Source organism: Anolis carolinensis, unplaced genomic scaffold (genome assembly GCF_035594765.1).
Source record: "Anolis carolinensis isolate JA03-04 unplaced genomic scaffold, rAnoCar3.1.pri scaffold_178, whole genome shotgun sequence".
Lineage (NCBI taxonomy): Eukaryota > Metazoa > Chordata > Lepidosauria > Squamata > Dactyloidae > Anolis > Anolis carolinensis.
Window position 1 is genome coordinate 3,731 of NW_026943987.1, and position 12,811 is coordinate 16,541.

The 12,811-nt window shown below is 44.0% G+C and overlaps 1 long non-coding RNA gene across 2 annotated transcripts; it reads left to right on the forward strand.

The window, feature by feature from the left end:
- The first annotated feature begins 4,230 nt into the window (after positions 1–4,230).
- Positions 4,231–6,108, forward strand: LOC134295271 (uncharacterized). Of its 2 annotated transcripts, none has more exons than XR_010001798.1 (2): positions 4,231–4,382; positions 6,025–6,108. It is a non-coding gene; the product is annotated as an uncharacterized LOC134295271 (long non-coding RNA). The 2 variants fall into 2 exon arrangements; XR_010001799.1 differs by having other exon boundaries at positions 4,240–4,467.
- The last annotated feature ends 6,703 nt before the right edge of the window (positions 6,109–12,811 follow it).

Consider the following 12,811-nt stretch of genomic DNA (forward strand, 5'->3'; position numbering starts at 1 on the left):
GGGGCAAAACGAACCCTGGACCACCCTAAAAAGCCCCCAAACAACTTCTAAACAGGCTTAAAGGGGCAAAACGAATCCTGGACCACCCTAAAGGGGCCTTAAACAACTTCTAAACAGGCTTAAAGGGGTAAAACGAACCCTGGACCACCCTAATGGGTCCTTAAACAACTTCTAAACAGGCTCAAAGGGGAAAAACGAACCCTGGACCACCCTAAAGGGGCCTTAAACAACTTCTAAACAGGCTCCAAGGGGCAAAACGAACCCTGGACCACCCTAAAGGGGCCCCAAACAACTTCTAAACAGGCCCAAAGGGGCAAAATGAACCCTGGACCACCCTAAAGGGGCCTTAAACAACTTCTAAACAGGCCCAAAGGGGCAAAACGAACCCTGGACCACCCTAAAAAGCCCTCAACAACTTCTAAACAGGCTCAAAGGGGAAAAACGAACCCTGGACCACCCTAAAAAGCCCCCAAACAACTTCTAAACAGGCTCAAAGGGGCAAAACGAACCCTGGTAATATTAGGCATTAAAATACAATTTTTTATAAGCAGGGTTAAGACACAATGTGGTATATGAGAGTTAAAAACAGTATTAGACATGTGTATATTTTAATAACAGTGATAAAAGCTGAGATAAAAGAATAGAACCCTTTATGTCTGTGACAACATCCTGCACTGGTGCAAGCTATTGTCACTGCACAGAAACAAGCAACTTTGGCTGTAGTTTTAGGAGACCAATCAGGCAAAAGATAACACTATGCAATGCAATTTTTGTTCTTGGGTTATAAATGTCATTTCCTAATTGGTTCTGTCATTTTTTTTTCTGTTCTGTCATAAAAACATGGGAAAAGTTTATGAAACGGCAAAAACCTTGTTTTTACGGGTCATCCTGCAACACGTTTTGTTATTGTTTTCCAATGGATATCTCATCGAGTCTCAACAAATCCCACATTTATTTATTTATTTATTTATTTATTTATTTTATTATTTTATTATAGTTTGTGGCAGGCACAAAAACAACCAAGTTTCTGGAGTAGAACAACTGCTTTCAAAGCAAGTACTGCACAATTAAACAGGAAATAATATTTTCAAACCAAGAACAAATTTTGTTACATAGTGTAATCAATATAAAACTTTTCAGGTCTCCCTGATATAGTTGGTAAAATTGGGTTGATAACGTGTTGCTGAAGGTCAGAAAAAGCAGTACAATAAAATATGTTCCACAGTTTCAACTGCCTCGGCCTCACAGGGACATAGGTAGGTGTTCATGGTATGGTACATTTGTTATATCTTCCCTCCAGGATTGCAGAACGAAGCACATTAAATTTAGCCAAAGCAAACGCTTTCCTGTATTTTAGGATGTTTAGATTACTTAGGTGCTCTGTTGGAAGAAGAGCCCTCCCACAATCTCTAAAAACCGGGAAAATGGAAGCTGTGTTGATGTAGTTTCACAACTCAATTTCCCAGATATGTGGCCAAATATTTTCTTTGGCTTTTGTGTAGCCCATAGTTCTGTTGGCATTTGGTGAGAATCTAAGCTTTAGGACTTTCTGATTTACTGACTTTTTGCTGGTATGTCCACACACCACAATCTCAGTCGAACTATATGGATTTGTCTGAAAATTGTGATACAAAGAAGTTGACTAAAAGTTTGCATCAATTCCTAAAAATAATCTCTGGGGTTTAAGAGGCTGACTCTTGCATCCATTTTACCTCTTGGAAGAAATCTTCCATATAATGATCATTTTCAACAACAACAGTCGCTTCTTCATTTTGGGTACCCTATAAAAAATCAGAAATATTTTGTCACGTGAGTGTACCCATTATAAGAAGCAGATTCAATTCAGTCTTAAGATAACAGTGCCATTTTATATATGATTGTATGCTTAAGCAAATGAACAGGTCCATAGTTCGTCATTACTATTAACAAAGCTCACAACTTCTGAGGATGCCTGCCATAGATGTGGGTGAAACGTCAGGAGAAAATGCTTCTGGAACATGGCCATACAGCCCGGAAAACTCACAGCAACCCAATGATTCCAGCCATGAAAGCCTTTGACAACACAACGTAAAAGTCATTTTTTCCTAAATATTTTGGAATAATAGAGTTTCAACTCTCCACTTCTACAAGGATGGAGCCAAGTTGATCTCCTTTGGGAGGAAGTTAATGTCCACAGACTAGTAAATTCTGGAAAATTATCTTAAAATAACCCATCACTCAGAAATATGCATTCTACTTTCCATGTGACTTGATAACACAACGTTCTCCATCCTTCTATATGTAGTTTGTAGACATTAAATGGGAATATTTGTGCTGTAGTGAGCTAGTTTAACAAACCAACAGCAGCCAACTTTATATAACCATGGGCCAAATATCATCTACTACAAACAAGGCAGAAAACCAAATTTCCAACAGATTAAAACTCAGGAGATCAATTACATAGAGGATGGCACAGAAATGGATTAAAGAAATAAGAGACTGAAAGACACGTTCAATTTGCATTCAGCAAATAAGAAACTTGGATTCGAGTGAAGTATTCTTTACACTTATGAAAAACTAATTACTTATAGTATCAAACCAGGCAGTGTATGTAGGACATGTGTGTGTATGCACACAAGCAAAACAGATTTTATTTATTTTAACCATTTAGATTCCAAGTTGCATTCAAAGAGCTTATGTGACACCTTATGCCTCATTCCTTCCATCATCACTGCCTGTCATTTATTTATTCCACTGGTTCCCAACTTTTTGGCCCTCCAGGTGTTTTGGACTTCAACTCCCACAATTCCTGGAGGACCAAAGTTTGCCCATGCCTGGACTAGGTTATACGGCAGTGTAGACTCATATCACTCACATCAAAACAGATAATATGGATTGTAGAAGGGGCCTGGTTTTTGCTCAAGGTGATTCTTGCCATCCTTTGTTTAATGTGTTGTCGAAGGCATTCATGGCTGGAATCACTGGGTTGTTGTGCATTTTCTGAGTTGTCTGGCCACGTTCGAGAAGCATTCTCTCCTGACGTTTCACCTACATGTATGGCAGGCATCCTCAGAGGTTATGAGATCTCCAATATACCTCACAACCTCTGAGGATGCCTGCCATAGATTTGGGTGAATCTTCATGAGAGAATGCTTCTCGAACGTGGCCAGACAGCCCAGAAAACTCACAACCTATCCTTTGTTGTGCATTTTCTGGGCTGTCTGGTCATGTCGCAGAAGCATTCTCTCCTGACGTTTCGCCCACATCTATGGCAGGCATCCCCAGATGTCGTGAGGTATTTCAGAAACCTCACAACCCCTGCCATAGATTTCTTGTGCGTCGTTGTGCATTTTCCTGCTGTCTGGCCACATTCCAGAAGCATTCTCTCCTGACGTTTCGTCCACATCTATGGCAGGGCTTGTGAGGTTTCCGATATACAACCTCACAACCTCTGAGATGCCTGCCATAGATGTGGGCGAAACGTCAGGAGGGAATGCTTCTGGGACCTGGCCAGACAGCAGGAAAATGCACAACATTTCAGTGATTCCGGCCATGAAAGCCTTCGACAACCTACACTTTGTTTTTGTTTTGTACTACAAAGGGCCTTTTATCCCAGGATCTGATCCCAGATTATCTGGCAGTGGGGACTCATATATACTCTGGGATCAAGGGCAGTGTGGAAGGGCCCATAGAAGAGATGTCCAGTGTGCATAAGATAGGAATCGTGGAGGGCTGAGTGGAATATTTAGAGGCGTCCTATCTCAAGAACATGTGTTGCATTTGGTGAGGGGAGCTGCAGTTGACAAAGACATCCGGGCTTTTTGCAGGACTGGCTGCAGCTTCCTGCCCCCTCCCCCTCCTCAGGCCCCTGCTCCTTCCCGCCTCCCGTCGCCCCTCACCGCTGCCAGCTCCGTCAGGCGGTCCCTCATCCCCTCAACCGAGAGGAAGAAGCCGAGGCCCCGTCTCCTCGCCTCTCCTCTCCTCACAGCGCCGCGCCCAGCTCTCCCTCCAGCTCCTCACGGGAAAAAAGGATGCCAGGGCGAGCCGGACCGACTGCGCATGCGCCTTGCCTCTCGCTCCCGTTAGGATCCAAACCTCTGGGACCAAGGAGGACCAGTCGGGGGGCGGGGGCGCTTTGGGAGAAAGGGGCGTGGCCTGTGAGCAAGCCCCGCCCCCTGCCTCCAACGAAGCAACCACACAAGCGCCTCTTTGGGTTACCATTCTTTTGGGCTCCCTTGTCACGTGGCCTCAGTTGGAGAGGATTCTGGGACTCAACACCACTTGCTGTATTAATAGCATGTATTAATATCTATCTATCCTTTAGATGGATAGAAAGATAGACAGAAAGCCCACATTGGTGTAGGTTTCAAGGCGCTTTTGTGGCACGTTGTGAAGAAACGCAGGTAGGAAGAGAATCCATGTGACTGCAGTGGGGTCCTGAGGCGAAACTTTCAGTCAGTTAAATGCAGGCCCCTTCTACACTGCCAGGTAATCCAAAATAATCCACACAGCTCTATATTCCAGGCAGAAATCCCACATGATCTGCTTTGAATTGAAACATATATTTATTATTTATTTATTTACATTTATATCCCACAATTCTCACCCCGAAGGGGACTCAGGGCGGTTTACATGTATATATGCATACAATATATTATATTATATGACTATATTGCAATATTATTAGTAATATAGCATGAAATATAAATATACAATTATAATAGTGAATTATAATTATTACATTGTATTACATCATATTATTATTAATATTACATGTATATACAATATATTATAATATTAGTATAGTATAATATTATTATATATTACAGCATTTAATTGATACAGGAGACATGGTGGAAAGATGTCTTCCTGGCCCCGCCGCCTTCATTCTGCTCCAGAATGGCAGTTTGAATATATAGCAGTGTAGACTCAGATAACCCAGTTCAAAGCAGATCTTGTGGGATTTTCTGCCTTGATATTCTGGGATATAGGGCTGCCTGGAAGGGCCCTTAGTCTACACTGCCATATAATCCAGTTCAAAGCAGATAATGTGGATTTTTTTCAACTACGTAGAAGGGCCCCCAGATTATCTGCTTGGAACTGGATTCTCTGGCAGTGTGGACTCAGGGCCCTTCCACACAGCCATATAACCCAGAATATCAAGGCAGATTATCTACAATATCGGCTTTGAACTGAGTTATTTTAGGGCCCTTCCATACAGCCCTATATCTCAGAATATCAAGGCAGAAAATTCCACAATATCTGCTTTGAACTGGGTTATCTGAGTTCACACTCAGATAATGTGGGATTTTCTGCCTTGATATTCTGGAATATAGGGCTGTGTGGAAGGGTCCTACTGAGTCTACACTGCCAGATAATTCAGTTCAATGTGGATTTTTTATAAATGTGTGGAAGGGACCTCATCTGATAATGTAGGTTATTTGCTTTGATGATCTGGATTATATGGCAGTGTAGAAGGGTCCCCAGATTAATACAGGTTGAGTATCTCTTATCCCAAATGTTTGGGGCCTGAAGTATTGCGGATGCCAGAATATGTCCCTTGTGGAGGTGGTATCCAAGTGTAAACACCACATTGATGTATGCTTCCATTTATACACATATCTGAAACGAATTGTATACACAATCACTTATCCAACACTCGCTTGTCCAACGTTCTGGATTATCCAACGCATTTTTGTAGTCAATGTTTTCAATGCACTGTGATATTTTGGTGCTAAATTCGCAAATAAAGTAATTACTACATAGCACATTGAACTACAGTAGAGTCCCACTTATGCAACACTCGCTTATCCAACGTTCTGGATTATCCAACGCATTTTTGTAGTCAATGTTTTCAATGCATTGTGATATTTTGGTGCTAAATTCTTAAATACAGTAGTTACTACATAGTATTACTGCCTATTGAACTACTTTTTCTGTCAAGTTTGTTGTCTAACATGATGTTTTGGTGCTTAATTTGTAAAATCATAACCTAATTTAATGTTTAATAGGCTTTTCCTTAATCTCTTCTTATTATTACCTCAGAAATGGCAAAGCCTTGTGAAACGGACGGAAGAAATAAAGGCAAAATTTTTGAAAATTTCCACAGCTTTTTCTGAAGGGACCAGGTGAATATTGTTCTTTTTTATTTATTATAATCTGATTTATTTCTTATCCAGATCATTTCTTTTCACTTCTATTTTATGTATTAATATTTTATTATATTTTATTATATCAAACCAAAAATAATAATAATTACAAGGTCTTTTCCAGAGAAGAAGAAAAAGGCTAAAATTTTGGGTTGTTGTGAGTTTTCCGGGCTGTATGGCTATGCCCCAGAAGCATTCTCTCCTGATGTTTCACCCACATCTATGGCAGGAAACCATAGATTGCTGGAAACTATAAGGGAGTGGTGAGGCTTATATATATATATATATATATATATTCCACTTGCCTCGTTTCCAACAGACCTCACAACCTCTGAGGATGCCTGCCAGAGATGTGGGTGAAACGTCAGGAGAGAATGCTTCTGGAAACCCATTATTATTTCTTACATTGTACTATATTAATATATAATATATATTATATCAAACAAAAAAAACTACAAGGTCTTTTCCAGAGAAGAAAAAAAAGGCTTAATTTTTGGGTTGTTGTGAGTTTTCCGGGCTGTTCCAGAAGCATTCTCTCCTGACGTTTCGCCCACATCTATGGCTGGAAACTAAGGGAGTGGTGAGGCTTTTATATATCTGCGAAATTTCCAGGGTGGGAGAAAGAACCCTTGTCTGTTGCAGGCAAATGTGAATGCTGTTATTGGCCACCTTGATTAGCATTGAATGGCCTGCAGTTTCAAGGCCTGGCTGCTTCCTGCCTGGGGGAATCCTGTGTTTGGAGGTGTTAGCTGGCCCTGCTTTTTGAGGTGGCAGCCCAGAAACTCACAACCCATGAAAGCCTTTGACAACACATGGCAACATTTTTGAAAATTCAGACAGCTTTCTAGAGGAAAGGAGTAGAATAATAATTGCATTTTTTTTTTACCAATCTGATTTATTTCCAGCCTTAAGACCCATAACATCCTATGCTGAAATTTATATATATATATATATATATATATATATATATATGTGTGTGTGTGTGTGTGTGTGTGTGTTATGTATGTATTATTTTGTATATAATGGACAATGTAATTTATAATAATATAATTTAATGTATATACATATAATATTGATAGTAATATTGTAATGTAATAAAATATAATAATAACACAATATAATGATATTGATTATATATTATATATAATTTTATATGTACATACAAAGTATTAGCATTCACAATAATAGCATTATATATAACTATATTGTACTATACCATCATACTGTAATGTTATTAGAAATATTACAGGTAATACATAACATAATTAATATATTGTATGTATATTCAATATATTATATTGAATATAATATAATATAATAATAATATAATATTATATTATTAATAATATAATATTATATTATAATAATAATATAATATCGTATGTATATTCAATATATTATATTAATAATATAATATTCTAAACAACTTAAACAACTTCTAAACAGGCTCAAAGGGGCAAAACGAACCCTGGACCACCCTAAAGGGGCCTTAAACAACTTCTAAACAGGCCCAAAGGGGCAAAACCAACCCTGGACCACCCTAAAGGGGCCTTAAACAACTTCTAAACAGGCCCAAAGGGGCAAAACGAACCCTGGACCACCCTAAAGGGGCCTTAAACAACTTCTAAACAGGCTCAAAGGGGCAAAACGAACCCTGGACCACCCTAAAGGGGCCTTAAACAACTTCTAAACAGGCCCAAAGGGGCAAAACGAACCCTGGACCACCCTAAAGCGGCCTTAAACAACTTCTAAACAGGCCCAAAGGGGCAAAACGAACCCTGGACCACCCTAATGGGGCCCCAAACAACTTCTAAACAGGCTCAAAGGGGCAAAACGAACCCTGGACCACCCTAAAGGGGCCTTAAACAACTTCTAAACAGGCCCAAAGGGGCAAAACGAACCCTGAGCCTGGACACCTAAAGGGGCCTTAAACAACTTCTGAACAGGCCCAAAGGGGCAAAACGAACCCTGGACCACCCTAATGGGGCCTTAAACAACTTCTAAACAGGCCCAAAGGGGCAAAACGAACCCTGGACCACCCTCATGGGGCCTTAAACAACTTCTAAACAGGCCCAAAGGGGCAAAACGAACCCTGGACCACCCTAAAGGGGCCTTAAACAACTTCTAAACAGGCCCAAAGGGCAAAACGAACCCTGGACCACCCTAAAGGGGCCCCAAACAACTTCTAAACAGGCTCAAAGGGGCAAAACGAACCTGGATCACCCTAAAGGGGCCTTAAACAACTTCTAAACAGGCTCAAAGGGGCAAAACAAACCCTGGACCACCCTAAAGGGGCCTTAAACAACTTCTGAAAAGGCCCAAAGGGGCAAAACGAACCCTGGACCACCCTAATGGGGCCTTAAACAACTTCTAAACAGGCCCAAAGGGGCAAAACGAACCCTGGACCACCCTCATGGGGCCTTAAACAACTTCTAAACAGGCCAAAGGGGCAAAACGAACCCTGGACCACCCTAAAAGGGGCCTTAAACAACTTCTAAACAGGCCCAAAGGGGCAAAACGAACCCTGGACCACCCTAAAGGGGCCCCAAACAACTTCTAAACAGGCTCAAAGGGGCAAAACGAACCTGGATCACCCTAAAGGGGCCTTTAAACAACTTCTAAACAGGCTCAAAGGGGCAAAACGAACCCTGGACCACCCTAAAGGGGCCTTAAAACAACTTCTAAACAGGCCCAAAGGGGCAAAACGAACCCTGGACCACCCTAAAGGGGCCCAAACAACTTCTAAACAGGCTCAAAGGGGCAAAACGAACCCTGGATCACCCTAAAGGGGCCTTAAACAACTTCTAAACAGGCTCAAAGGGGCAAAAACGAACCCTGGACCACCCTAAAGGGGCCTTAAACAACTTCTAAACAGGCCCAAAGGGCAAAACGAACCCTGGACCACCCTAAAGGGGCCTTAAACAACTTCTAAACAGGTTCAAAGGGCAAAACGAACCCTGGACCCACCCTAAAGGGGCCTTAAACAACTTCTAAACAGGCTCAAAGGGGCAAAACGAACCCTGGACCACCCAAAAGGGGCCTTAAACAACTTCTAAACAGGCTCAAAGGGGCAAAACGAACCCTGGACCACCCTAAAGGGGCCTTAAACAACTTCTAAACAGGCCCAAAGGGGCAAAACGAACCCTGGAGCACCCTAAAGGGGCCTTAAACAACTTCTAAACAGGCTCAAAGGGGCAAAACCAACCTGGAGCACCCTCAAGGGGCCTTAAACAACTTCTAAACAGGCTCAAAGGGGCAAAACGAACCTGGACCACCCTAAAGGGGCCCCAAACAACTTCTAAACAGGCTCAAAGGGGCAAAACGAACCCTGGACCACCTAAAGGGCCTTAAACAACTTCTAAACAGGCCCAAAGGGGCAAAACAACCCTGGACCACCCTAAAGGGGCCTTAAACAACTTCTAAACAGGCCCAAAGGGGAAAACCAACCCTGGACCACCCTAAAGGGGCCTTAAACAACTTCTAAACAGGCCCAAAGGGGCAAAACGAACCCTGGACCACCCTAAAGGGGCCTTAAACAACTTCTAAACAGGCTCAAAGGGGCAAAACGAACCTGGACCACCCTAAAGGGGCCTTAAACAACTTCTAAACAGGCCCAAAGGGGCAAAACGAACCCTGGAGCACCCTAAAGGGGCCTTAAACAACTTCTAAACAGGCCAAAGGGGCAAAACGAACCCTGGACCACCCTAATGGGGCCCCAAACAACTTCTAAACAGGCTCAAAGGGGCAAAACGAACCCTGGGACCACCCTAAAGGGCCTTAAACAACTTCTAAACAGGCCCAAAGGGGCAAAACGAACCTGGACCACCCTAAAGGGGCCTTAAACAACTTCTGAACAGGCCCAAAGGGGCAAAACGAACCCTGGACCACCCTAATGGGGCCTTAAACAACTTCTAAACAGCCCAAAGGGGCAAAACGAACCTGGACCACCCTAAAGGGGCCCCAAACAACTTCTAAACAGGCTCAAAGGGGCAAAACGAACCCTGGACCACCCTAAAGGGGCCTTAAACAACTTCTGAACAGGCCCAAAGGGGCAAAACGAACCCTGGACCACCCTAATGGGGCCTTAAACAACTTCTAAACAGGCCCAAAGGGGCAAAACGAACCCTGGACCACCCTAAAGGGGCCTTAAACAACTTCTGAACAGGCCCAAAGGGCAAAACGAACCCTGGACCACCCTAATGGGGCCTTAAACAACTTCTAAACAGCGCCAAAGGGGCAAAACGAACCCTTGGACCACCCTCATGGGGCCTTAAACAACTTCTAAACAGCCCAAAGGGCAAAACGAACCCTGGACCACCCTAAAGGGGCCTTAAACAACTTCTAAACAGGCCCAAAGGGGCAAAACGAACCTGGACCACCCTAAAGGGGCCCCAAACAACTTCTAAACAGGCTCAAAGGGGCAAAACGAACCCTGGATCACCCTAAAGGGCGCTTAAACAACTTCTAAACAGGCTCAAAGGGGCAAAACGAACCCTGGCCCACCCTCATGGGGCCTTAAACAACTTCTAAACAGGCCCAAAGGGCAAAACGAACCCTGGACCACCCTAAAGGGCCTTAAACAACTTCTAAACAGGCCCAAAGGGGCAAAACGAACCCTGGATCACCCTAAAGGGGCCTTAAACAACTTCTAAACAGGCCCAAAGGGGCAAAACGAACCCTGCCCAACCCTAAAGGGGCCTTAAACAACTTCTAAACAGGCCCAAAGGGGCAAAACGAACCCTGGACCACCCTAAAGGGGCCTTAAACAACTTCTAAACAGGCCCAAAGGGGCAAAACGAACCCTGGACCACCCTAAAGGGGCCCCAAACAACTTCTAAACAGGCCCAAGGGGCAAAACGAACCCTGGACCACCCTAAAGGGGCCTTAAACAACTTCTAAACAGGCCCAAAGGGGCAAAACGAACCCTGGACCACCCTAAAGGGGCCTTAAACAACTTCTAAACAGGCCCAAAGGGGCAAAACGAACCCTGGCCCACCCTAAAGGGGCCTTAAACAACTTCTAAACAGGCTCAAAGGGGCAAAACGAACCCTGGCCCACCCTCATGGGGCCTTAAACAACTTCTAAACAGGCCAAAGGGGCAAAACGAACCCTGGATCACCCTAAAGGGGCCTTAAACAACTTCTAAACAGGCTCAAAGGGGCAAAACAAACCCTGGCCCACTCTAAAGGGGCCTTAAACAACTTCTAAACAGGCTCAAAGGGGCAAAACGAACCCTGGCCCACTCTAAAGGGGCCATAAACAACTCTAAACAGGCTCAAAGGGGCAAAACGAACCCTGGCCCACTCTAAAGGGGCCTTAAACAACTTCTAAACAGGCCCAAAGGGGCAAAACGAACCCTGGATCACCCTAAAGGGGCCTTAAACAACTTCTAAACAGGCCCAAAGGGGCAAAACGAACCTGGACCACCCAAAAGGGGCCTTAAACAACTTCTAAACAGGCCCAAAGGGGCAAAACGAACCCTGGACCACCCTAAAGGGGCCTTAAACAACTTCTAAACAGGCCCAAAGGGGCAAAACGAAACCTGGACCACCCTAAAGGGGCCTTAAACAACTTCTAAACAGGCTCAAAGGGGCAAAACGAACCTGGACCACCTAAAGGGGCCTTAAACAACTTCTAAACAGGCCTCAAAGGGCAAAAGCAACCCTGACCACCCTAAAGGGGCCTTAAACAACTTCTAAACAGGCCCCAAAGGGGCAAAACGAACCCTGGACCACCTAAAGGGCCTTAAACAACTTCTAAACAGCGTCAAAGGGGCAAAACGAACCCTGGCCCACCTAAAGGGGCCTTAAACAACTTCTAAACAGGCCCAAAGGGCAAAACGAACCCTGGACCACCTAAAGGGGCCTTAAACAACTTCTAAACAAGCTCAAAGGGGCAAAACGAACCCTGGACCGCCCTAATGGGGCCTTAAACAACTTCTAAACAGCCAAAGGGGCAAAACGAACCCTGGTTCACCCTAAAGGGGCCTTAAACAACTTCTAAACAGGCCAAAGGGGCAAAACGAACCCTGGACCACCCTAATGGGGCCCCAAACAACTTCTAAACAGGCTCAAAGGGGCAAAACGAACCCTGGACCACCCTAAAGGGGCTCTTAAACAACTTCTAAACAGGCCCAAAGGGGCAAAACGAACCCTGGACCACCCTAAAGGGGCCTTAAACAACTTCTGAACAGGCCCAAAGGGGCAAAACGAACCCTGGACCACCCTAATGGGGCCTTAAACAACTTCTAAACAGGCCAAAGGGCAAAACGAACCCTGACCACCCTCATGGGGCCTTAAACAACTTCTAAACAGGCCCAAAGGGCAAAACGAACCTGGACCACCCTAAAGGGGCCTTAAACAACTTCTAAACAGGCCCAAAGGGGCAAAACGAACCCTGGACCACCCTAAAGGGGCCCCAAACAACTTCTAAACAGGCTCAAAGGGGCAAAAACGAACCCTGGATCCACCCTCAAGGGGCCTTAAACAACTTCTAAACAGGCTCCAAAGGGGCAAAACGAACCCTGGACCACCCTAAAGGGGCCTTAAACAACTTCTAAACAGGCCCAAAGGGGCAAAACGAACCCTGGACCACCTCATGGGGCCTTAAACAACTTCTAAACAGGCTCAAAGGGGCAAAACCAACCCTGACCACCCTAAAGGGGCCTTAAACAACTTCTAAAC